Consider the following 13,767-nt stretch of genomic DNA (forward strand, 5'->3'; position numbering starts at 1 on the left):
GCTTGCTTGATGTACCTGAATATTGCTGATCTCTGGCTACATTTTATTTCCCTCCCACCTACTCAATTGTTGTTGTGTTCTTAAATTTGGTGGCTTTTGAGGTGTTCACCTCTACTATAAATGTGATTTTGGACACTCCTCCCACTGCTATCTCCTCAGATCATTCTACTGAGTACACAGAGATCATTTGTGAAGGCCTACTCTCTTAGTTCTGCTTCCTCCCTTCCCACTTAACCTAAAAATTGCACTTTATTCAGCTACTTTTACTGTATTTGTGTTTCTTCTGACTTCATCACTTTATTTTGCTTTTGCTACTTGTTCTTAAAAGTATTCAGTTGCATTTATAACTGTTTGTTAGTAGCCTGATTAAACTGTAACTGTTATTTCAAGCCTTTTGGTTTAAGCACTTGGGCTTCAGACCAGTTGTTTTATACTAGGAAGTTTTGTGGTCTACACTCTTCTAGCATGAGAGGTAGCTTACATCCTTCTAAGTTGGGAATTGTTGTTTGAAGGCGTAGTGTGTCTGTTATTCTAAAAGTATTTAAGGTCTGGTTTAAGCACTTGGGCTTCATACCAGTTATTTTACATTAAGAAGGTTTGTAGTCTATATTCTTGTAGGAGGAGAGGGTAGCTTCTGCCCTTCTGAGATGGGAATTGCTGGCTGAAGGCTTATTGTGCCAACCTATTGCAACTGTTTTTTATTTCTGAAATTGGTGCATGTTGTTTTCTACAGCATAGACTAGATTCAAACCTACTGAATTTAGCTCTGTTTGTCTAACTTGAGCACTAAACCAGGCCATCTTTTGTTGGAGAGGATTCCCCTGCACCCTAGTCGCAGGAGTGTGCAGTTAGAACTTGTTTGATTGAAGGTTGCTGGAACAGGGCTCAGTTTTGTTTAGATCCGTTTGTGCTCATTTGTTATACAGCACCACGTTTGCGCATCATGCACAGCCATGCAGCTGTGGGCACCATTGGTGGTTATAGATGCACACACTACTGCCTGCAAATTTTCCCTTAATACTCTGCTGGTAATACATTGATGAATTTTCATGATTGTCCTTCACATACAGGTGGATACATTCAGCAAAGTTCCTGAGGTGACAGCTCAGATCCTACCAGCTAGCCCTTCATAATTTTTGTCTACTTCTTCTGTCCTCTACTTTACCTTTTCCTTCCTGTTCTCTCCCTGTTTTCTGACCACATCAACTTACCTAGCATTATGGACTGTCATTTTCCCACAGGTTCTCCAGCCAGTCTGGTTGACATGGGCATCCTAAGGCAATGTAGCAATTACCTCATGTATACTGACAACCCACTTCTTCTAGTCCTTACAAACTCGTTATGTGAGAGATGCATCTATATCAAGAACCTAGAATTCAGGCTCTGTCGCTCACCAGTCAGTCCACCTGAGACTGTGCAGGTTTGTCAGCATGCACATCTCACCTCCTGCACCTACCAACAAAAACAAACATCTCAGTCATAGGCAACTCAACTGTGAGACACACAGAAGTCCCTCTCACCGGGATGGATATGGAAAAGGTCACGGCCAGCTGTCTGTCAGGTGCCAGGATCCACCATATCACACACGCACTCAAATCTCTCAATAACAGGCACTGTTATGACTGTCATAGTCCATGTTGATGTGAATGACTTGAGACTTACCTCACAACTATATGAAGAGAAACATGACTCAGCTCTTGGATTATGGGTCTCTTGAGCAGCATTTTACCTTCGCCTTGGATGATGCCTCAATATAAATAAAAACTGATTGACGTCAACAATTGTCTTAGTTTCTGGTGTCATTCAAAGGAAATCCAATATCTGTCAGTCTGGAATGAAATGGTTGACAGACCTCAATGCTTTGCCAGAGATGGTCATCTATCACTCTGGGATTTTGGTTACTGGCTAAGGCTCTTGCCAACCCCATTGTGCTTTTACAGGCAATGTCGCAAGAACAAAATTCCTGACATAAAAGCACCCTTTAAAAACAATCTCAAGGTTATGTTGCTAAACGCTAGGAGTCTAAACCAGAAAGTGTACTCACTGGAAACAGTCCTCACCCTGAAATATGCTGACATTTGTGCAATCACTGAAACCTGGTTTAAGGCTGTGGAGAGCACCCTAGCTATACCAGGTTACATTTCCTTCCACATGTTCACACCACAAACTGAAGGCATGACAACTAAAGGAGGTGGTGTATCAATATGCATTAAAGATAAATACAACTCTAGATTGGTGAAACAGCACAATTCCCTTGAGTTACTTCAGGTGCAATTGACTGTAGGTAAGACCCCTCTTCGGGTCATTGCCAGCTATAGGACCCCCCCTCCATGAATCAGGGCAGCCACTCAGCCTACTTGGATCTACTTGAGTCAATCAACATCCAACCAAACACCCTGGTTTTGTTTTGGGTGACTTCAATTACTCATTCATAGACTGGGTAAATGATGTGTGTTCTGACTCACTTACCCAAAGGTTTCTGGACTTTATCAACTCCAATGCCCTGGACCAGCTGGTTGACATACCCACACAGAGTTCAAACATCCCAGACCTGGTGCTCAGCAACATGGGAGACCTCTCTACCACCCCCAGTGTGTGGCCATCCCTCGTGAGTTTTAACCACAAATAAGTCTCTCTAGAAGTAACTACAACACAAGACCCCCCCCCCCCAACTTAGCAACAACTATACTAAAAAACCTATACAAGGCCAATTACAACCTCTTACATGACGGCATAAATACCTTCACAGCCCCACCCCCCACTGATGAACAGACACCTATGCTGTACAACTGTACTTATTTTGCCATTCCTGATAGAACCAAAGCAACATCTTGAAGGAAAAAAACCTGCCTAGTGGAGAACTGCCATTAACAGGCCATACAACAGGAGAAAGAAATCAGAGTAAGAAGGAAAGGTCTCAAAACTTGTAACACCCCCTCAACTTGAACAAGCAAATACGACTCCTAGTGAAGTCATCCAAAGTTAGCTATGAATCCAGATTAGCTTCTTTAACAAAAAATAACCACAAGGTATCCTTTAGTTACATCGGTAACCTCAAAGGTAAGGCCCAGATTTGCACTGAACTCTTAGTTAATGGTACTTACATATATAGAACCTATGGATATAGCAAACCTGCTGGCTGACAGGTTTGGTGAAAACTTCACTCCTCTGTCCCCACTACATATATCCTAAACACCACACATGCATATATCCCCTACCTAGTATCTCTGAGGAGCAGGTCTTAAATGTCCTCTCCAAGACCAAAAAAACAACCTCTGTGGGACCAGACAACATCCCAGGCTGTGTTCCACATGGGTTAAAACAGGAATTAGCATAATCATTGAGCAGGTTTTTCATTCACAGCCTAAGCACTGGCTTCATCTAAGTGGAATGGAAAACAGCTACTGTCATCCCTTTGCACAAAGGGAGTGCATCCACGGACCCCGGGAACTACAGACCCATTAGCCTGACCAGCTTTATCTGCAAAGGCATGGAACGAATCATCATGGACCTTATTAACAAAAAATATAGGAAATCTCCAAATGCTTCACCCCACCCAGTTTGGCTTTGTCAAGGGGAGATCACGCGTGTTAAACTTGGTGCATTTCTTTGAGACAGTTGCCAAAGCTCTATGGCAATTCTGCACATACTGCCTACCTAGAGTTAGCCAAGTCCTTTGACACCCCCCCCCCCCCCCCAGGATCATTGATAAACTCACCCAGCTGGGTATCAACCCATATACTGTCAGGTGCATTGCAAACTGGCTCACTGATAGAACTCATACAGTCAAAATAGGGGACTCCTCCAGCAAACCCATAACCAGTGGTGTTCCACAGGGATCGGTTCTGGGACCCCTACTGTTCAGAATCTATTCTCTGAAGTACACGCGAAAATGAAAGAACTGTGGCTGACAAAAGTTTGCTGATGACTGCAAACTGGGAGTGATCATTGAAACCCCTTGCAATGTCAATATTCTGCAAGAAGGTCTTATGCAGAATAATGACTGGTGCTAAACTCATGGTCTTACACTTAATGCAAAAAATGCATTATTATCCCCTTCAGTGAGGGTGATATTCCTGCAAACTACCACATCAATAACAATACCCAAGCATACGGTCAATGGTGAGACATCTGTGCACACAGGTTAACAGCAACCTTAACTTCAATCACCACATGTACACAGTGGTAAGAAGGACATTTTACATTGCTCATCTCATAAGTAAGGGCGCTGCCTCCAGAAAAAAAGAGATTATAATCCCCCTGTACTCCTCCCTCATCAGGCCAATAATAGATTACAATGCTCCCTTTGGTATGTTCCTTTCCAAATACCTGCAGCAATTGGAGAGACCACAAAGGTTCCTTGCAAAGAAAGATCATGGTCTTCAAGAGCTATCTTATGCAGACAGATTGAAATCGTGACTTTACTCTGTGCCATACAGACTGCTCAGAGGCAACCTATGTCTTGTATATAGAGCAATATCTGAGCCAGCTTTGATGGAAATGCTGCACATTCGCATGTCAATGGCACATGGGTCACTCATTCAAAGGCCCTTAACTTGGTATGTGACATCAACAGAACTTGTTGGAGAGACAGATTTGTCTTACAGAGGTTGCCCCACCTTTGGAACAAGCTTCCTATTCATGTTAAACAAAGCCCCTCATTAGCCCTATTTAAGTGCAATTTGGATGACTGGATGGGTAACTGAAAATTCACCCCAGGGGTTCCACCTGTGTCCCTCGGACAGGGGCAATAGGTGCTGATTTTAGCATCTGCTTGAACTAGACACCTTTGTGAACATGGGTTGACCTTGGCTTGTAAGGGCCCTGGGGCTGTTAGCCTAGAAACTTCCTTTGATCCTACAATTCTATGAAATACAAAGAAAAATAAGACAAAGTTCAAAGCCAGCAGGTTCAGAACCAATGAATTCCAACGCACATTTTCAGTTAAACAAAATGATTCTATACAATATTCAAACTGCATCATGTACCCAATGAAATGCAATGTCAGTATATGTAACAAGAGGACCTTAAACAGGACTAATAACCAACAGGCTGAAAGGAAACACTTGTTATAATGGTGCATAGAATGACAGAAGTAGTCTGACCATGAAAATAATGTAGAAATTACAATAGAAGGAATAATGAATAACATAAAATCAAATAAACACACACAAATACACATACATACATACATAAATACACACACACACACACACCCTATACAGGAATGTATAAAGATAAATATGAACTGCTTCAATTTCCAAAATCATAATTATGCACCTAAATCAATGGCAAGCATGTTTGTGCTGACTGCATAACTCCTTAAACAATAATTATAAATACTTTTCTGGTTGAAGTATTATACCACATGGAACCCAATAATAAGATAAATGGTTACAAAACATTCACAATTTTCAGCAACCATAAAAAAAGTATACAAGATAGAAATGGTCTCAAGGTATCTTAATTTTTTGCTGCATTAGAAGAAATGTAAGAGACATACAGTTATTTTACTTTATTTATCCTTTGCTGTCCAGGTTAGTCTCACTAGGCTCTTTTCAGGGGAGACCAGAGGTGGTATTTTTATTACTAAGGGAAATTTGGCCAGAGCATCAGGGAACTTCCCCTACTCTTCAACATACAGGGATGCACGTTGGTGTTACACATCCTGTTGTCTGGGCACGTGGGCAGCTTGGAGAAGCAGGAAGCTGAAAATTGAACATGGAGTATGAAAGAAGGCATTTTTTTAGGTGTTGGGAATGAATGAAGTTATTAGTCAAACAGCGGAAAAGTCGAATATTGTAAAAGATGAATTGGGTGTTAAGTGGAGTGAGAAGAATGGAAAGGGGATGAAAGAAAAAGCAGGAAAGCCTGTTAAAAGGCAAGCAGCAGCAGCTGAAGTAAGCATTATAGATTCAGAGGAATTATTTTAGCAAAACCTGTTTGCAACAGAACAGTCAACACAAGAATGTGTTGTTACAACCCTCCAGTCGAGAGGGGGGAGGGATGTGCAGGATGTATATTAATTGAGCACAGTGAACCAGAAAGGGAAAAGGCAGTATCATGGGGTGAAATAACAGACAGAACACAAGAAGAGGAAGTACAACAAATAAGGGCAGAAAAAAAGAAATCATATGCACAAACTGTTAGAAAAGGTGAAAGAAAAGATGAAAAGGAAATGGAAGTAAGAAGAAAATATTGCGTACGTATAAGTAGTAAGACAGGGAAAAGAGCTTGACAGGTATGAAATATAGGATAGTGTCATTTCACCAGTGGTTACTGACCCCAGAGAGGTGACATAATTTATCTGTCTTAAAGATTCTCTTTGTGACATCTTTTTAAAAAACACAGTATATGGAAAAAATTCTTAGAGGAATATGAAAAAAGAAATGATAATCCATGAACGTATATGTTGTAGAAACATTTAACAGAGAAGTAAAAAAGAGAATGTATACACAAAGTTGAAAGAGACACTTTAAGAGACTATTTAAAGATTGTGTGTAGAGAAGTAATGGACATTACAAAGATTTATGGACTGGGGGATGGGAATTTGGAGTTATACTGCAAATGAAAAATGAAAAAAATAATACATGTGCCTAGTGTAATTAATGTAGAGGGAAACGGGTTTGGTGAGATACTGGGATAACCAAAGACATGCTTTTTTCTGTGGCAAAAAAGACCATTTAAATAATAATCATGATAAAAACAAATGTTTTATTTGTTGTAAATTTGGTCATGAGGCAAAAAAAAAACGTGAACTAAAATGTATTAAATGTGAAGATATAGGACATTCATGGATGGATTGTGATGGAAAAGAAAATAATGTGGGTGGGAGGTTGGCATAATGGTTAAGTTGTCTACCTTACAAACACAAGGTACAGGGTTTGATTCTCACATGGGGTAATTGGCTAGGCTTAGATGACCCATAAGGGCAGTTAGCCTAGTACTAATCTATGAATCTGTGAACCTATGTGTAGGAAAGCAAGGAAGCCATAGTAAAATAAGGCCATGATGGATGATAATATAGAAAAGTTACAAAAGAAAATGAGAAAGATGCAATGGTAGAAATGAAAGAAAATATAAAGGAAGAAATTGAAAAAGAAGAAGAAATAAGTAATTCAAGCGAAGAGTGAGAAGAGAAATGGGTGTGAATTAAAAACAAAATCAATTCTATCGGAAAAAAGTAAAAGATAGAAAACAAATTTAAAAATATAGGAATAGGAGCAAACAAGAAAGGAAAAGGATGAAAATAACAAAATACTCTTTATACAGTGAAAATCTTATCTATAAACATGAGTAGTTCAATAGAGTAAAAAGATGATTAGGAATACTAGAATGGTGTACATTACTGGATATGGATATTATAACACTAACAGATGTAAGAATTATGACAGAAGAAGACAGAATACAAGTAAACGGAATTAGACAAAGAAAAATTAATATGGAATACAGGACAGAAAAAATGTTCAAGAATAGAAATTCTATGAAAAGAAAATACTGAAATTTTAGACTTTACATTATTAATATTAGGAAGAGTATTAATGGTGGATATACAATGGAAGAACCAAGTATACAGAACTGTGGCATTGTGTGTGTATGTCATACAAAAACAAAGGAAAAATGCTTAATTATGTCAATGATTGTGTCAATATGCAAATTATATTAGTGGGAGATTTTAACAGTGATTTAAGACATAGCTGGAAAGTAGCAGATGATGTTAAATTTGTTTCAGAATAATAAAAAGTGGAAAAAAATTTTTATGGAATAATAAACAGTGGACATATGAAATAGGTAATTTGAAGGCACGAACTGATTATTTTACACTATCAGAGAATCTAAAGTATTAAATAAAGGTATCAAAATTAAAGTTTTTTTGGCTCATGTAGCAAAGTGGGTAAAAGTGCAAGACAAGGAAGGATATATAAAAATAGGAAGAGGTATTAAAAGTATAAATGAGTTAGAATTAAATGAAGATAAAAGAAGAGATTTACAATTATGATTAGATCATATAAATTTGAGAAGGTTTTACAAAGATTGGAGAAGCTGGTGTATAGATTTAAAAGAGACATAAAAAAGGTGTTGGAATGGCAAAGGAGTAAAGAAATCAAGGTAGCTGCAAATATAAAGATATTGGTAATCAAATCTTTACAGATATAATAAGTAACAGAGAGGGGTTTATAGCAAAAGAAAAAAATATGAAATGAACCAAGAAAAGATTAATATGATGTCATTTAAAGACATTTTTTTTTACATGGGAAAAAAAGAGTAAGCAGCATCTTACCTAAGTAAGATGGTAAAAGTGAATAAGAGAATTAAGAAATGAGGATGAAATAAGAAATGTTATTATGAAAACATTCATTAAAATTGAAAATAATACCCAAGTAAGATGGTAAAAGTAAATAATAGAATAATAAGAGAGTTAAGAAATGAAAAAGTAATAAGAAATTTTATTATGAAAACATTAAAATTGAAAATAAAATGCACAAATGGAAAAAAATTTATATAACATAATTGAAAAAAGTTTTAAAAACAGCAAACCTAGAAGCTGCTACACTAATAGATGGAATTGAATATTTAATGTATAAGAATATGAATGAATGGGAAACTATCTATTGGAAGTCTTCAATAAATGGTTAGAAAAAGGTATACAAGATGAAAAAATATGTATGTATGCAATGAAGTTCATATGGAAGATGGGAGACAAAGAAGATATAAAGATGGACTTTCAAGATGGCTGCCGAGTATTAAACATATACTTTCTGCTGCTCCTGTTCCAGCTAAGTTTATCCGCTCAAAATAACCTGCATATGGCTTTAAAAGTCAAAAGAAAGGAGTATTTCTGCTAAAATACATCGAAAGGATTGGATCTAAAGCAGCATTTTGGATAAAAAAGCTAATTTTAAACCTTACTTTCTTCTAAGTATTTACCTGAACTCATTCTGGGGAAGTACAAGGCCGCATGGTAATATCCTTTTCTGCATATAACAGTATTTCAAATAAGAGATGGCTATTAAGCAAGAAGCCATGGATTCTACAACTACAAAAACTAAACTTTCCTCTATAATTACCCCTGAGAAGGATGCAATATCCAAGAGACAAAAAATAAATAAATCAATACAAGAGCTGAACAAAGGGCCTACTAAAACCAAAGGTGAATCTGCACTTTCACTTGAAGATATTAAGTCAGCATTACAACTATTGCAAGATGAGTTCAAGTTATTTTCAGATAAGCTAAATTCCTTCGGTTCAATCCTGGATCAAATCATAGCAAGAATAAACACAATAGAAAATAAAACTGAGGAGAACTCAAAGCAGATACAGAAACTGTAGCACGCCCCAATTGTCTCTGGTTCAAATGCTTTTTATGCCTGTAACAATTGCTTATTTGGAGTCTGTCTTTGCCTTCTACACAGTGGGTTGAATGTATTAAGTGCTGTGCAATTGTTAACTGCCATTCTTAAACTAATTTACCTGCCTGCTTAGTCGAAAGTATTGAATGCTGTGCATTACCTTAATTGCCTTTCTTAACATATTTACCTGCCTGCTTGATTTAGTATTCTGTCTGCCTAACAGATGGAGAAAGGACACAGTCCTCCACAGATAACTGCTTTTGATTCCTTCAAGTAGTGCTCTAGTCACTGTTATAAATCTAGACTGTGTACCTGTTACGCTGTATATTTAATGTGCTCTGCATTACCTTTATTACTGGTTGATTATCTGCTTGTACTGTCTCAATTGTGCTATTTATTGCCTGTTACATTTACTCTGATTGTTGGCTAGCTTAGTTTTAGTTTTCCCCATCACCTTACCAGGCTGGTATGCCATGGTAATGCTTGGGTTCTGTACAGTGATTGAGTTATCAACCTTACATACTATTTCTACTCTCTTCTGCTCTTTCTAATAGCTGTGACTTTACTACCTATTACCTCTCTTCTCTTACCACTCTCCTATTCATTTCCCCTTCTTCTATGTCTACCCTTTGAACTCTCTGTCTTCCTACACCTACCACTTTTACATCTGTCCCTTGAGCCCTGTTCATTTCTACTAAAGTCTTTTATACCATTCCTTCCTACTGAATATTCCCCCTTACTCCTTCCTCTCTTTACATGCAGTTTTAACTATTTATGAAGCTAACCTAGTTTATCTCTCCTCTCTTTTTACAGTTCCTCACCTCTGAAGCTCACCTCAGAAGCCCCCTCCCTACCACCAAACAAGGAATACCTCCTGCAAACTCCCTGGAGTTTGCCTACCAGACTGACTCATAGAACTCCTGAAGACTGCCCTTAAGGTTTAATACTGAATGTAGGTAGCCTTAAACCATCTACTGTGCCTGTACTACCTACCAAATATTACATTTACTTCTGTCTATCCTCCCTTGTAAGAGACTCAGCAGCCTACTGTGGACCACTCGGACATACTCTCTCCCCCCAAGTCACCTTAGTCCCACACACTTTCACAGCAAACGTTGCAAGTAACCTGCTCAACGTTGCTGCCTGTTTTTCCTCATTCTCACCACTAGGTGGCAGTGCCCTCTAACCATCTGCCGATGTAACTGTATGTTACCTGGCCTCCCTCCTAGTAACCTGACTCCTCAACTAAAACGCCTGTATTCTATTTTCTGCTCTCCCTCTGACTACAACCTTTTCTGTTCTCTCTCTGACTACAATCCTTTTTTCACCCCCTGAACAACTTTAACTACCCAACTCATAACACCCCTTACATCTTTACAAACTACTCCTCCTTCTCTATTCTATACTTACCACACCTGCTAACCTTGTAAATCATCAGCAGTAGTAGCTGATACTTTTTTCACTCTCCTCTTTGTCTTCCCCGCTCCGTTCTGCAAGTGGCTCACTCCGCTCCCCTACCCTACCCCCAATTCCCACCCACCCCCACTGCATCTACATTTATACCTTCATAACCACTCCTACTTCCTCTCCATCATCTTCTTATCCCCTCCCCCTCACATAACACACCTTCATCACAATTCTGCTTCCTCCTTACTGAACACTTACTTTAACTATCATAACCCAATATGCTTATAAAATATTCAACCCTCCCCATTCATCTTGTACTACTTCTCAACCTTTCCTATATCTACTATCTGACTGAACCTAATCTCATCACCCACACCCCTCTCCTACACACAACCTACCCCCACCACACATCACTAACTTACCATTATAACTCCATTTCTCCTGAACTATATCCCACCAATCCCAACTTATGTTTTCATTACAAACTAATCCCTCCTCATCATACCTCAACACCCACTCTCCCCTCCATATCCTCCACTTATTTCTCAACCTGCACCTCCCATTCAAAGCATTCCAAATACCACTACTACTTAACTCAACTTCTAACTGCCATACTTTTATCTGGCGACATACACCCCAACCCAGGCCCACACCCCTCTTCCTCAATATCTAAATCCATCCTATTTGCATCTCTCAACGCACAAAGCTTAACCAACAAAATTCCAAATCTACATGCCTGGCTACTCCACAATAAACCTGACATCCTAGCCATTTCTGAAACCTGGCTAAAACCTCATACCAAAAATGAAGAGATAGTACCACCCAATTACTCTATCATCAGAACAGATAGAACCCATAAAAAGGGTGGTGGAGTAGCTCTACTCTACTCATCCTCCCTATGCATAACACCCTTTAACAAACACATTCCCCAATTCAGTAATGCAGAATTAATACTAGCCCAACTTCAGCTAAACAAACACAAATATATATGCATAGCCTCCCTTTACATACCCCCTGGAAACAATATACCAATACTCGAAGAAATCCTCTCCTGGCTTTCAACTAACATCTGTAATGAAACTATAATCATGGGGGACACCAACATAAACTGGTCCTCCATTCTATCCCCTACTGACTCCCTCAACATCAACCTATATAACTACTCTCAACTCATCAACTCCATAACTAGGCCATGCAAAGACCTCACTAGTGGCAACATCTTAGACTGGATTCTAGTCTCCCACCCTCACTATTACCCCAAAAGTGGAACACTTCCTGACTCCCTCAGTGACCACCTTCCCATCTTCACAACACATCTTCCTTCTCCCCTGCAAGTTACTCATAATTACATCACTACCCGATGCCGTAAAAACTTTAACCTAGAAGCTTTCTCTGACTCCCTAAAATCCATTAACTGGCACCCTTTAAAAACTCTACCCCTCAACAATGCAATCGCTCACTTCAATACTACCTTTCTAAATCTTCTAGATACTTATGCTCCCTTAATAACCAAAAGAATAAAAAAGAAATCTAGCCCCTGGTTAACAAAAAATACTCTGACAAACATGCGACTTAGAGACAAAGCCTGGATACAATATCACAGGACCAAATCCTCATCTACCCTTAATGAATACAAAACCCTTCGTAACTCAGTTAAAAAGCTTATCTATGTAGACCACCGCAACTACTTCTCCCAACTTCAAAGCAAACATAAAACTAACCCTCAAATGTTTTGGAAAGGCATAAACACCCTCCTAAAACCTGGTACTATAGAAAACCCAATACCCTGCCCAAATACACATGACACTGATCTTGCCACACAATTCAACTCTTTTTTCATAGATTCTATTTCCAAACTTACTTCCTCTTTCTCAAATAACAACCAACCAACTACTTCCACTTCTCCTCACCCACCTCCACCTCAATTTTCTTTTTCTAATCCCCCACCCTCTCAACCCCCAGCCTTCATCATTAAAATGATTCCTACTTCCACCATAAAAAAACTCCTACAGAAACTGAAACCATGCACCAATGCCCTGATAACATTCCCTCATACTTCCTCAGCATAGCTGCTGAAGCCATTGCTCTTCCCATCAGTATCCTAATCAACCGTTCCATCCAAGAAGGCAATGTTCCCCAAATCTGGAAAAAGCTTACATCATTCCTCTCCATAAAGGTGGAACTAATACTAATATCACCAACTTCCGTCCCATCGCCATCCTCTCTCCCATTTCAAAAATCCTCGAGAAATGTATCCATCTTCAACTCCTTCCCCATCTCTTAGATAACAACCTATTAACTCCTACCCAGCATGGATTCAGACCCCATCACAGTACCATGACAGCCCTCCTATCCTTCTTAGAAACTGTGAATAAAGCTAGAGACTCTGGCCTCACTGTTTCTACCATCCTACTCGATCTTTCTAAAGCCTTTGACACTATCTCTCATAACTTACTTCTTACTAAACTATCTAAACTAAACCTTACACTATCATCCCTTACTTGGTTTACCAGCTATCTCTCTAATAGGCAACAAGCTGTTAAGTGGAAGAAAGCCACCTCCTCCTTTCTCAACACCCCCACTGGTGTCCCACAAGGTTCTATACTGGGCCCCCTCCTCTTCAATATTTTCATTAATGACTTTTTCCACTCTGTCCCTCTTGCAAACATTATTCAATATGCAGATGATTCAACAATTATCTGTGCTGCCTCATCCATCCCAACCCTTTTAAAACTTACTCAAGATGCCTTCTCCTCCACTGAACAGTGGATGAAAGACAACCATCTAGCACTTAATGCTGCTAAAACTAAACTAATGATATTTACTACCTCTAAAACTAATAACTTTGACAGGAAATTATTCTCTATCACTAGCCAAAATAACACACCTCTTGAGCTGGTATCTGAAACCAAACTACTAGGAGTCCAAATCGATGACAAGCTTAATTTCAACTCCCATCTGCTACTAAACATAAAAACCCATCAAAACTCGGCATGCTCTACCGACATAA

General features: G+C 38.9%; 1 protein-coding gene across 2 annotated transcripts in view; it reads right to left on the reverse strand.

Annotated features, from left to right (window-relative positions):
• The window catches only part of LOC122796555 (palmitoyltransferase ZDHHC11-like), a 1,296,289-nt gene that overhangs the window by 580,885 nt on the left and 701,637 nt on the right, over positions 1 to 13,767 (reverse strand). The window lies entirely within an intron of this gene.

The sequence above is a fragment of the Protopterus annectens genome, chromosome 3.part0, assembly GCF_019279795.1.
Source record: "Protopterus annectens isolate FY-2018-M chromosome 3.part0, PAN1.0, whole genome shotgun sequence".
NCBI lineage: Eukaryota > Metazoa > Chordata > Ceratodontiformes > Protopteridae > Protopterus > Protopterus annectens.